The 12,824-nt window shown below is 43.8% G+C and overlaps 1 protein-coding gene across 7 annotated transcripts in view; it reads right to left on the bottom strand.

The window, feature by feature from the left end:
* Positions 1-3,181, bottom strand: part of NCOA6 (nuclear receptor coactivator 6) — a 91,865-nt gene extending 88,684 nt beyond the window's left edge. For 4 of the 7 annotated variants that reach the window (XM_043884761.1, XM_043884764.1, XM_043884763.1 and 1 more), the window contains exon 1: positions 2,975-3,180. The gene's annotated coding sequence lies outside the window, so the exon portion shown is untranslated. Of the gene's footprint in view, positions 1-2,974 lie in introns of all 7 variants that reach the window. The other 3 variants (XM_043884759.1, XM_043884760.1, XM_043884765.1) reach the window with 2 other exon arrangements.
* Between the last annotated feature and the right edge of the window lie 9,643 nt (positions 3,182-12,824).

Here is a 12,824-nt window from a genome sequence, read left to right on the forward strand (position 1 = left end):
CACACCTCAAGTCTCACTTATTTCCAAAGCCTTCCCTGATCCTACAGCAGACATGCCTACCTGTGTCCTAACAACCTGACAGCTCTCCTTTGGCATTTAACATCCTTAACTGTCATTGTTTACATGTTCACTTCTCTCATGGGACTGAATATCCAAAGTGAAAAGACCCTATCCTGCCTTAAAGACCTGTGACTCCTCACAGCCTAGCATAATGGCTGATATAAACAGATGTCTCAGTGAACAGTAAATGTCTGTTGAATGGAAGACATCCTTTGTGGTTCCTTAACCTGGGGTTCACAGATGGGAGTTCACAGACAGAATTCCCGGGGAAGGAGTGGAGGGGCTATGAACTTGGATAGGAAAAAAATTACTTTATTTTCACTAACTTCTAACTGAAAGTTGCCATTTAAGTCAAATATGAACATAGGCAGTAAGCCATTCTTGTATTAGCAGATCTGTGATTCTGCTACTATAATCACAGATATCTTTATATCATATTATAGTTATTGCAGATATCTTAAAGAATTATTTGTTCATTTGATGTAATTATCAGAACCACCACTAGATCTAATTTCTTAATTTGCTGCTAAAGAAGTATATCTATATTACTACATCACAATTTGTATATTGTAGCAATTGCATTTCAATACAGTAGGTTTCTCTATAACCCCAGGTATTTTGTATTATGCAATTAAAAATATTATTCTGAAAGGGGTCCAAAAGGTTTGCTAGACTGCTGACAAAGGTTCATCTAGTCAAAACTATAGTTTTCCCAGTAGTCATGTACAGAAAGAGTTGGACCAAAAGGAAGACTGATCATCGAAAACTGAAGCTTTCCAACTGTGGTATTGGAGAAGACTCTTCAGAGTCTCTTTGAGTGCAAGGAGATTAAATCAGTCAATCCTAAAGGAAATCAATCCTGAATATTCATTGGAAAGACTGATGTTGAAGCTCCAATCCTTTGGCCACCTGACGCGAAGAGCCAACTCACTGGAAAAGACCCTGATGCTGGGAAAGATTGAGGGCAGGAGAAGAGGGTGACAGTGGATGAGGCGGTTGGATGGCATCACTGACACACTGTACATGAATCTGAGCAAACTCTGGGAGATAGTGAAGGACAGGGAAGCCTGGAATGCTGCAGTCCATTGGGTGGCAAAGAGTTGGACACGACTTAGTGACTGAGCAACAAAGGAGCCCATGGTACAAACAAGATTAGGCTTTCCTGCATAAGAAAGACCAAAAACAAACGAATCATGTTGCTGAATAAGGATACTGAACGTATATTAAAAATATCATTGCTATGAACATCTTCATAACCTTTTTGTTGAAAGTCCTTTTTGATTATATGGGGGCCCTGGGACAACTATAAGGTAACTGAGAATTCTCTCATAGCCCATGGGGACTTTGAACTCTTCTATCATGATTGAACTTCAATTACAGTCATGATAGAGATCCACTGTTCACTGTTACCTTTTAGGCTTTTTGTGTCCCTTTGCTGTATAGTAAACACCTAGAAGAGAAGGAGCATCTCTTACGACTCTATATAAAGACAGAACTCAAAAAGATCCTGAAGATAACTTCTTTGCACAAACAGAAGTACACTAGAAATTATCAGCTAGCTATCTATACTTTTCTCCTATCCCCCTCAATTTTTGTACTGACAAACTCAATACAAAAATAATTTACTTAGTAGTTCTTTGATATATGCTGCCATGCTTGACTTTTTTTTTTTTATTCATGCTTGACTTTTTAATACTTTTTGCCCACCTGACCAATTCCTCTAAAGCAGCTGTGTTGAATAAGGAGGCAACAGGCCTGAGTTCTAGTACTATTTTTGCCATTTACTGGTTAGATCTTTAGAAGTCAACTTTACCTTTCTGTGTCTCAGCTAAAATCACTACATAATCTGAAATCATTACATGATCTAAGGGCCTTTGCAGTTTTTACACATTCAATCCTTTACCATTCTCACGGGTTCAAAAACGCCTTTCTGATGACCTCCCCAGGTGACACTGCTCTTAAAAAACAGTGGGCTGTCCCCTTCCTGGGAAGACACCTTGGGTCACCGCCCACAAACAGCCGGGTCCCTCCTTTTAAAGACACACACACAAACTCCCTAAGTTGATGGAGGTTCTCTCTCTTCTTGCCAACCAGTTCTACTCTGCATTCTTTTGCTGGCCAGCTCCTGCACCCAAACCTCAATCCCCCTTCTATTCTTGATCAAAGCCTTACTTTTTCTGTTGCTCTTGCCAATACGGAGTGCAGGATCCTGGGGGCACGTATGTCCTCAGTCCCTTGGGAGTTACACGGACTGGCCCCGCAACTCTAACGACTAGACCAAATTGATATTCGCCTCTGTACCGAAAGGGCCCTCATTTTCAATCAACCCTTTCACCACCACCCCCGCCCCCCGGAAAGAACTGTCCCAGCCCTGACAGCCTGGGCTCAAATCCCACGTCCCTCCGCGCCCTGCCGGCCTGGGGTCCTGACCATGAACCACGGCCTAACCCAGCTCCAGTTCCTGCTCCCCAAGCCCCACGGATCCTGATCCAGATTCCATTTGGACCCAGCGACCCTTCTCGGCGACCCGGGCCACGACCCCACGTCCGACTCCCGCCAGTTCCTCGGGCCTGGAGCGCCACCCCGTGCAGACCCCGGCCGGCTCAGCACTCCCTCAGCTCCCGGACACCGAGTCCCGCACCCTCCCCAACCCTGCCGGGCCCCCAGCAGTCCCCAGCGCCCGCGCCCGCAGGCCCCGGGCCCGCTCCCCAACATGGCGACGGGGACACGAGCGCGGCGGGCGGGCGGGGCGGCTACGGGCCGGGACCGCACAGGGGCCGTGCTCCACGGTCCGCCGGCGCCATTTTCCCGCGCGGGGCCCGGGCGGCGCCTCCTTCCCGCGGCGCCAGCCGGGCCGGCACCGCGGACGCCCGGCGGGCCCACCCCTTACGGGCCCGCGTCGCCGTCAGCTCACCTGAGCGCGGCCCCAGCCCTCCCGGGCGGGCCTCGGAGCACCGGCCCGGGCCGTGCGTGCCCGCGGCCCTCCGTGTGTCTGTCGGTCCGTCCTCGCGTGCGCCCGTCTATCCGGCCGTCGGCGCCCGGCCGCCCGCAGCCCGACCCGGCTGGGCCTCAGGGAGCCGGCGGGGAGGGGGATGGGCCGGACCGGGCCGGGGAGGGAGGGGGAGGGAGGGAGAGAGGGTGGGAGCGCGGGAGAGGGCGGGGTAGGGCGGGGGCGGGGCCTTGGCCACGTGACCAAACGTCTCCGAGAGCGCGGGGCCGAGCGCGCACCAGCTCGGTTGGGTGCAGAGCTCGGAGCCGGGATATGAGATTGTTTGTCTCCTGGCGCTGTAATATTGCCAGTGGCTGCCGCCCCCATCTTGGAGTCACTGCACAGCCGTATGGGAACCCTCTAAGCTGAGTGTCCTCGGGCAAGTCAACTCTCCAAGCCTCAATTTATGCCCCTGAGATATGGATATAATAATAGTCTTTGCAAAGAGGAAATGAGGGATAGCATGGCCCTTGGCACCGTGCCTGACACATAGTATCTAATAATGCTAATCATGATAAAGATCATCTTTAGCCTTTATTACTGATGTTTGCCTGTAAGTCCCATCACTGTGACCCTAGGCAGACTCAGTGGGTATAAGGTAGTGCGGCCCTTTCCCCTTCTTCCCAAATGTAGGGAGGCCTGCGGAGCACTGGGCTTGATGCTTGTCCTAAAGGCCTGGATTCAGATCTGACTTTCACTCTTGATAGCTGTGTAATTTTCGTTTGCCTCAACTTCAACTTCCTCATCTATGAAATGGGAATTAAGGGTCTATTACAAGCATCATGTTGGATAGATAAGCAGGGGATTGTTAGCCGATTATACAGCTCAGGCATACTGGTCTCATCTAACAAAAATCAGAGTCTTTTCATTCCACCAATATATTTATTGAGCACACACTATGTGCTTGGACTGGTGCAGTAGCCTTCTAAGGTGGGTCCACATTCTCCCTGGCTCCCCTCCAACCTATTCTCCACCCTGCTGTCAGAGCAATATTTCTAAGTCAGAAATATGATGATGTCTCTCCTCTATTTAAAACTATTTGATGGTTCATATTGCTCTTATGATAAAGGCCAAATAGATGTCCCATTCTTGCCCTTCCCACATCACCAGGCTTATCTCCTAGCACTCTTTAACTCTCTCTGGACTGTAAGTACATTGATCTTCACATACTGTACTTCCTTCCTTCTTAGGATCCTTGCACATGCTGATTGGGCCATCTGGTGTGCTCCCCCTCCTCATTAGATAATTTGTCAGCCTTCAGATCCCTGCTCAAACATCACTAACCCAAGGACACCTTCTCTGCAGATTGCTTAGGCAAGTTCTCTTGCTTGCCCTCAATAGGACTCGCTAGGTTGTTTATCACCTGTCTTCACGAGGCTGTGGACCCCATTAGGAGGGAGAGTTTATCCATCTTGTTTACCGCTGTTTTCTCAGCACATAGCACAGGGCCTGGCACAGAGCATATGCTCAGTAAATATTTGTTGTGTCTGAATCCTGAGAATGGTGGTGAACCCTAAAGGGCAGAGAAAAATAAAGAGAACCACAGGCAGCCAAAAGGGGGCACCTCATACACTTGAGCCCAAGAAATTAACACCAAAAGGGTTTATAATAGCCTGGAAAACAATTTTAAACTTTTTCTTCTTTTAGAAAATGAAGTATGATTTACATACAGGAAAATGCAAACATCTTAAGTGTACACCTAATACATTTTTACCTACATTCCTGTTTACCACCACAGTTATCACTTTAGCTTCAAAAAGTTAAATATAGAATTACCATCTGATCCAGAAATACTACTTCTGGATATTTATCCCAAGAAAGTAGAAGCAGGGACTTAAACAGATATTTGTAGTCTCGTGTTCATAGCAGCATTATTCACCATAGCCAAAAGGAAGAAGCAGGCTGTATATCTGTCAGATGAATGGATAAGCAGAATGCAGCATATCTATACAATGGAACATTAGCCTTAAATAGGAAGGAAATTTTGGCACAAGCTATAACATTGCAGACATTGAAGACATTATGCTAAGTGAAATAAGGCAGTCACAAAAGATCAGCTACTATATGATTCCTCCTATAAGGATCCTGAAAAAGAAAGCTGAATCTGTTAGTGGCTCAGTCGTGTCCAGCTCTTTGTAGTCTTTCAGGCTCCTCTGTCCATGCGATTTCCCAGCAAGAATACTGGAGTGGGTTGCCATTTCTTTCTCCAGGGGATCTTTCTGACCCAGGAATCAAACCCGGGTCTCCTGCATTGCAGGCAGATTCTTCACCGACTGAGCTACAAGGGAAGCCCCTGTTAGCTGTGTGACTTCAGGCAAATCTGGAGTTCTTTTCTTAAGGATGATACAACTTGGACCAAAAGGAGAAAAATGACTTGTCCCACAGGGTCCGAAGTATTTTTTCCCTTTGTTTTTAAATCCTTACATGGTTTTTGCTCCCAAAAGACTATAAGCTCTATTTTTGTAGTATCACAGCCTGTTCAGTTCAGTTCAGTCGCTCAGTCATGTCCAACTCTTTGCGACCCCATGAACCGCAGCATGCCAGGACTCCCTGTCCGTCACCAACTCCCAGAGTCCACCCAAACCCATGTCCATTGAGTCGGTGATGCCATCCAATCATTTCATCCTCTGTCGTCCCCTTCTCCTCCTGCCCTCAATCTTTCCCAGCATCAGGGTCTTTTCAGATGAGTCAGCTCTTCGCATCAGGTGGTCAAAGTATTAGAGTTTTAGCCTCAATGTCAGTCCTTCCAATGAACACCCAGGACTGATCTCCTTTAGGATAGATTGGTTGGTTCTCCTTGCAGTCCAAGGGACTCTCAAGAGTCTTTTCCAACACCACAGTTCAAAAGCATCAATTCTTCTGTGCTCAGCCCTCTTTATAGTCCAACTCTCACATCCATACATGACCACTGGAAAAACCATAGCCTTGACTAGACGGACTTTTGTTGACAAAGTAATTCTCTGCTTTTTAATATGCTGTCTAGTTTGGTCATAACTTTCCTTCCAAGGGGTAAGCGTCTTTTAATTTCATGGCTGCAATCACCATCTGCAGTGATTCTGGAGCCCAGAACAATAAAGTCAGTCACTGTTTCAACATAACTTAACTTTTTTGTGCTACAATCGCCTCATCTGTAAGGTGTACATAATAAGGGTACCTTACAGGATCAGACGGTAAAGAATCTGCCTGCAATGCAGGAGACCCAGGTTCAGTCCCTGGGTGGGGAAGATCCCCTGGAGAACGGAATGGCTACCCGCTCCAGTATTCTTGCCTGGAGAACCCCACAGACAGAGGAGCCTGGTGGGCTACAGTCCACGGGCTCACAAAGAGTCAGACACAACTGAGCGACTTTCAGTTCAGTCCAGTTCACTTGCTCAGTCATGTCCGACTCTTTGCGACCCCATGAACTGCAGCACACCAGGCTTCCCTGTCCATCACCAACCGCTGTAGCTTACTCAAACTCATGTCCATAGGGTTGGTGGTGCCATCCAACCATCTCATCCTCTGTCGTCCCCTTCTCCTCTTGCCTTCAATCTTACCCAGCATCAGGGTCTTTTCGAATGGGTCAGTTCTTCACATCAGGTGGCCAAAGTATTGGAGTTTCAGCTTCAGCATCAGTCCTTCCAATGAATATTCAGGACTGATTTCCTTTAGGATGAACTGGTTGGATCTCCTTGCAGTCCAAGGGACTCTCAAGAGTCTTCTCCAACACCAGAGTTCAAAAGCATCACTTCACTTCCACTGCACTTCAAAATGAATTAGTAGATACAAAATGTTTAGAAGAGTGAGTGACTAGCACTTATGATAGCCTCAATAAGCAACAGACTATCTGAGGCTGCTGAAGAGGTTATCAGGCTGTTTCACAGAATGCTTTGAGCAAGAAAAGCAGTCCTGAGACATCCAAGACTGTTCTGGATTCAGATTTAGATAAAGAGAAAGTGTTAGATGCTCAGTCATGTCTGATTCTTTGTGACCCATGGACTGTATGTTGGCTGCCAGGCCCATCTGTCCATGGAATTCTCCCAGCCAAGAATGCTGAAGTGGATTGCCATTTCCTTTTCCAGGGGATCTTCCTGACCCAGCGATCAAACCTGGGTCTCCTGCACTGCAGACAGATTCTTTACTGTTTGATCCACCAAGGAAGTCCAATTGATAAAGCGAAAGCAAATCAATTATTCTTTGATGTGAACAATTTGGCTTTTTTTTTTAATTGGAGGATAGTTGCTTTACAATGTTGTGTTAGCTTCTGCTGTACAGCTACATGAATCAGCTATGAGTATACATATGTGCCCTCCTTTGGAGCCTCCCTCCCACCCCACCATCCCACCCATCAAGGTCATCACAGAGCCAGGAGCTGAGCTCCCTTTGTTATGCAGTTTCCCACCAGGTATCTATTTTACACATTGTAGTATATATGTGTCAGTGCTAATCTCTCAATTTGGCCCATTCTCTCCTTCCCACTCTGTGACCACAAGTCTGTTCTTTACGTCTGCATCTCTGTTTCTGCCCTGCAAATAAGTTCATCAGTACCATTTTACTAGACTCCATATATATGTGTTAGGGCTTCCCTCGTAGCTCAGTTGGTCAAGAATCTGCCTGCAATGCAGGAGACTTGGATTCAATTACTGAGTCAGAAAGGTATCCTGGAGAAGGAAATGGCAACCCACTCCTGTATTCTTGCCTGAAGAATTCCGTGGACAGAGGAGCCCGGCAGGCTACAGTCCATGGAGTCTCAAGGGTCAGACACGACTTAGCAACCAAACCACAACCACCACATATATATGCGTTAACGTATGATATTTGTTTTTCTCTTTCTGACTGACTTTGATCGGCAATTTTTGAACATCTGTTTTCATGTTTGTCCGATGGGCTTAAGCTTTGCAGTGGTAAGACTGATAATGAACACTAGAACCATGTCTTTAAGAACAACATCAAACAGAAAAAAAAATTGAAGACTAAAACCTACTAGAGAGCATCAACATGCTACTGTCTGTGGGGTTCATCACGATGGTGCCAAATGGCAAGGTTATCACATTTCGTTAGGCGAGTTGTGTCTTACTGGAGGACATCACATGTAAGTGGATGCCACTCACTGGTACACATTGTAATGTATACCTTTATTGTGGTAATTTACCAGTAGATGGCAGTAACGTGCCTTATTATTACAAAATCAGTTTTCAGACAATAGGAAATAAAGTGTCTTGAAGAGGAATAAAAATTCTGAAAAATAGAATACACAATTGAAAAAAATGAAAGAGTATCAAGAAGAGACCAAAAAAAAAAAAAGGAAAAATATTCTAGGACTTATAAAACCTGATTTCAAAAATATTCTGAAAATTTTAAACATTTTATTAGCACATAACATAAAGACATGAAAATACACAACTCATAAGTGTAAAGCCTGATGATTTTCCACAAAATGAACACACATGTCCAGTTCAGTTCAGTCGCTCAATCGTGTCCGACTCTTTGCAACCCCATGGACTGTGGCACGCCAGCCCTCCCTATCCCTCACCAACTCCTGGAGTTTACCCAAGCTCTTGTCCATTGAGTTGGTGATGCCATCCAACTACCTCATCCTCTGTCGTCCTCTTGTTCCCCTGCCTTCAATCTTTCCCAGCATCAGGTTCTTTTCCAATGAGTCAGTTCTATGCATCAGGTGGCCAAAGTATTGGAGTTTCAGCTTCAACATCAGTTCTTCCAATGAACACTCAGGACTGATCTCCTTGAGGATGGACTGGTTGGATCTCCTTGCTGTCCAAGGGACTCTCAAGAATCTTCTCCAACACCACAATTCAAAAGCACCGATTATTCAGTGCTCAGCTTTCTTTATAGTCTAACTCTCACATCCATACATGACTACTGGAAAAACCATAGCTTTGATTAGACGGACCTTTGTTGGCAAAGTAATATCTCTGCTTTTTAATATGCTGTCTAGATTGGTCATAACTTTCCTTTCAAGGAGTAAGCATCTTTTCATTTCATGGGTGCAGTCACCATCTGCAGTGATTTTGGAGCCCCAAAAAATAAAGTCTGCCACTGTTTCCACTGTTTCCCCATCTATTTGTCATGAAGTGATGGGACTGGATGTCCCACCAACATCCAAATCAAGAAACAGACTATTCGAGCCCCACAAAAGCTCCTTCGTTCTCCTTTTCCACACCTCTGAGGGTAAATAGTATTCTGACTTTTGACATAGATTAGGTTTATCAGGTATTAAATTTTATGTAAATGGAAGCATATAAAATGTGCTCTTTTGAGTCTGCCTTCTTTTGCTCGATTTTGTGTTTTGAGATTCTTTTATATTGTTGCAGGTAGTTGTAGTTGGTTCCATTTCATTGCTACATATAGTTTCTTATTTTGATTTGTCACAGTTTATCCATTCTACTGATGATGAGCATTTCAGTTTTCACTGTAGGTCAACTTTTAAAAGTACTACTATGAACCTTCTTGCCTGTGTATTTGAGTAAACACATGTATAATTTTTGCTAGATTTATACCTAGGACTATGATTGCTCAGTCCAGGAGAAATATCAGTTACCTCAGATATGCAGATGACATCACCCTTATGGCAAAAAGTGAAGAGGAACTAAAGAGCCTCTTGATGAAAATGAAAGTGGAGAGTGAAAAAGCTGGCTTAAAACTCAATGTTCAAAAAATGAAGATCATGGCATCCGGTCCCATCACTTCGTGGCAAATAGATGGAAAAACAATGGAAACAGTGACAGACTTTCCTTGGGCTCCAAAATCACTGCAGATGGTGACTGCAGCCATGAAATGAAAAGACGCTTGCTCCTTGGAAGGAAAGCTATGACAGACCTATACAGCATATTAAAAAGCAGACATTACTTTGCTGACAAAGGTCTGTCTAGTCAAAGCTATTGTTTTTCCAGTAGAAATGTATGGATGTGAGAGTTGGGCCATAAAGAAAGCTAACCACCAAAGAATTGATACTTTTGAACTGTGGTGTTGGAGAAGACTCTTGAGAATTCCTTGGACTGCAAGGAGGTCAAACCAGTCAATCCTAAAGGAAATCAGTCCTGAAAATTCATTGGCAGGACTGATGCTGAAACTGAAACTCCAATACTTTGGCCACCTGATGCATAGAACTGACTCATTGGAAAAGACTCTGATGCTGGAAGATTGAAGGCAAGAGGAGAAGGGGACGACAGAGGATAAGATGGTTGGGTGACATTACCAACTCTATGGACATGAGTTTGAGTAAGCTCTGGGAGTTGGTGATAAACAGGGAAGCCTGGTATACTGCAGTCCATGGGGTTGCAAAGAGTCGGACATGACTGAGTGACTGAACTGAAGTGAACTGAACCAGGTCTTAGTTATGGCATGTGGGATCTAGTTCCCTGCGAGGTGAAAAGTGCTCAGTCGTGTTCAACTCTTTGAGACTCCATGGACTATACAGTCCATGGGATTCTCCGGGCCAAGGTACTGGAGTGAGTAGCCTTTCCTTTCTCCAGGGAATCTTCCCAACCCAGGGATCGAACTGGGGTCTCCTGCGTTGCAGGCGGATTCTTTACCAACTGAGCTATCAGGGAAGCTGCTAATTCCCTGACCAGGGACCAAACCCAAGCCCTCTGCATTGGGAGCACAGAGTCTTAGCTACTGAACCACCAGGGAAGTATCCCTTATCAGGTATTTGGTTGCAAACATTTTTTCACTTGGGGGGTTGTCTTTTCACTCTCTTAATAGTGTCCTTTGATGCCAAAACTTTTTAATTTTGATGCAGTTTATCTACTTTTTTCTTCTGTTGTTTGTGCTTTTGTTTGTCATAGATCCAAAATCATGAGAATTTATTTCAGTGTTTCTTTCTAAGAGTTTTATAGTTTTAAGTCTTACATTTAGGTCTTTGATCCATTATGAGTTATTTTATGTATATGATGTGAGTTAAGGGTCAAACTTCATTCTTTTGTAAGTCAATATTTAGTTGTTTCAGCATAGTTTGTTGAGACTATTCTTTTTCCAATGAATGATCTCGACATCCTTATGAAAAGTCAAGATAGATTGATCATAGGTAGATGGGTTTATTTCTGAACTCTCAATTCTATTCCATTGATATATTCATCCTCCTGCCAGTAGCACAGTGTTTTGATTCCTGTAACTTTGTCATATAGTAAGTTTTGAAGTCAGTAAGCTTCATATCTTAACTAAGATATGAAAGAAATACCTAAAATACCCAACTTAAGAAGCAAATGGGTATATCCTGGAGTTATTTTAGGTTGGAGTGGAGAGAATATCATAAAAATTCTTTAAATTTCCAAGTTTATTTTTTCTTTATTTCATAGTCAGCTAAAGTTAGCTTCTCAGTATGAGGTAAATTTATGCTTTTTATTTTGAACTGTAGTGTTGGAGAAGACTTTTGAGAGTCCCTTGAACTGCAAGGAGATCCAACCAGTCTATCCTAAAGGAGATCAGTCCTAGGTGTTCATTGGAAGGACTGATGCTGAAGCTGAAACTCCAATATTTTGGCCACCTGATGCGAAGAGCTGACTCATTTGAAAGGACCCTGATGCTGGGAAAGATTGAGGGCAGAGGAGAAGGGGATGACAGAGGATGAGATGGTTGGATGGCATCACCAACTCAATGGACATGGGTTTGGGTAGACTCCAGGAGTTGGTGATGGATAGGGAGGCTTGGCATGCTGTGGTTCATGGGGTTGCAAAGAGTCGGACACGACTGAGAGACTGAACTGAACTGATGGTAGATCAAGAGAGTAAAACCTGAATAAAGTAAAAATAATTGAGAAAGTAATGTCCAGGCAAACAAGGACCTTGTCTGTCTTCCTCATCAGTGTTCCCAGTGCATCAGGCAGTATATTGCACAGAGTAGACACTTAAGAAAATATTCATGAAATAAAATATGATATTTCATATACTGAGTGAGAAAACAGACTTTCCAAGATATCAGAATCTTGCTTTGATAAATAAGAATTGTTCCATTTGACAAATCTTTTATTCAAAGCTGTCCTATCATTATTTGTGTATTTAAGAAATAAAATGACCCCAAGATACCCATGTAACCTCCAAAAACCTGCTGCATGGAAGGTCCTGTAACATCAGCATAGAAGAGTTGGTATGACCACAGGTGTTACTCAAGCACTTAAAGATATCAGGGCAAGGATAGTCAAAGCTTCATTGGAAACCACCCAAATATCCATCAATAGGAAACCAGTTAAAATGTTTAATGAACTATGATGAATCATTATAAATTATCAGGAAAATCTATGTATCTTGATATTGACATGAAAAAATGTCCATGTTATAAAGGTAAGTGAAAAAAAAAAAAGATGTTTAAACACTGTGACTAATATAATCCCATTTTTACTTTTAAAAAGAACAATGAGGGACTTCCCTGTTGGTCCAGTGGTTAAGACTCCAAGCTCCCAATGCAGGGGGCCCAGTTTGCTCCCTCATCAGGGAACTAGATCCTACACTCCACAACTAAGACCCACCTCAGCCAAATAAATAAAGCATTATTTTAAAAATAAATAAATAGAACAATGATGTATGTGATAGTTACAGAAAAAAGTAGTTGGAGGAATATGTGAGATTTTTGGAGGGGTTGGAGGAATATGTGAAGAACAGTGAGATTTTTGAAAAGTTGAGATTTTGAGGGCATGGATCATTTATATTATATGTTTATGAAATGTTTGATATTTGAATGACTGTTACATCTGTAGTCACATAAAGTAAAAAAGTTTTTTTCAAAGAAGAGAGGGACATGATCTTTGGAGTCAAACAAACTGCTTTTATATCATGGATCA

Source organism: Cervus elaphus, chromosome 23, assembly GCF_910594005.1.
Source record: "Cervus elaphus chromosome 23, mCerEla1.1, whole genome shotgun sequence".
NCBI classification, from domain to species: Eukaryota; Metazoa; Chordata; class Mammalia; order Artiodactyla; family Cervidae; genus Cervus; species Cervus elaphus.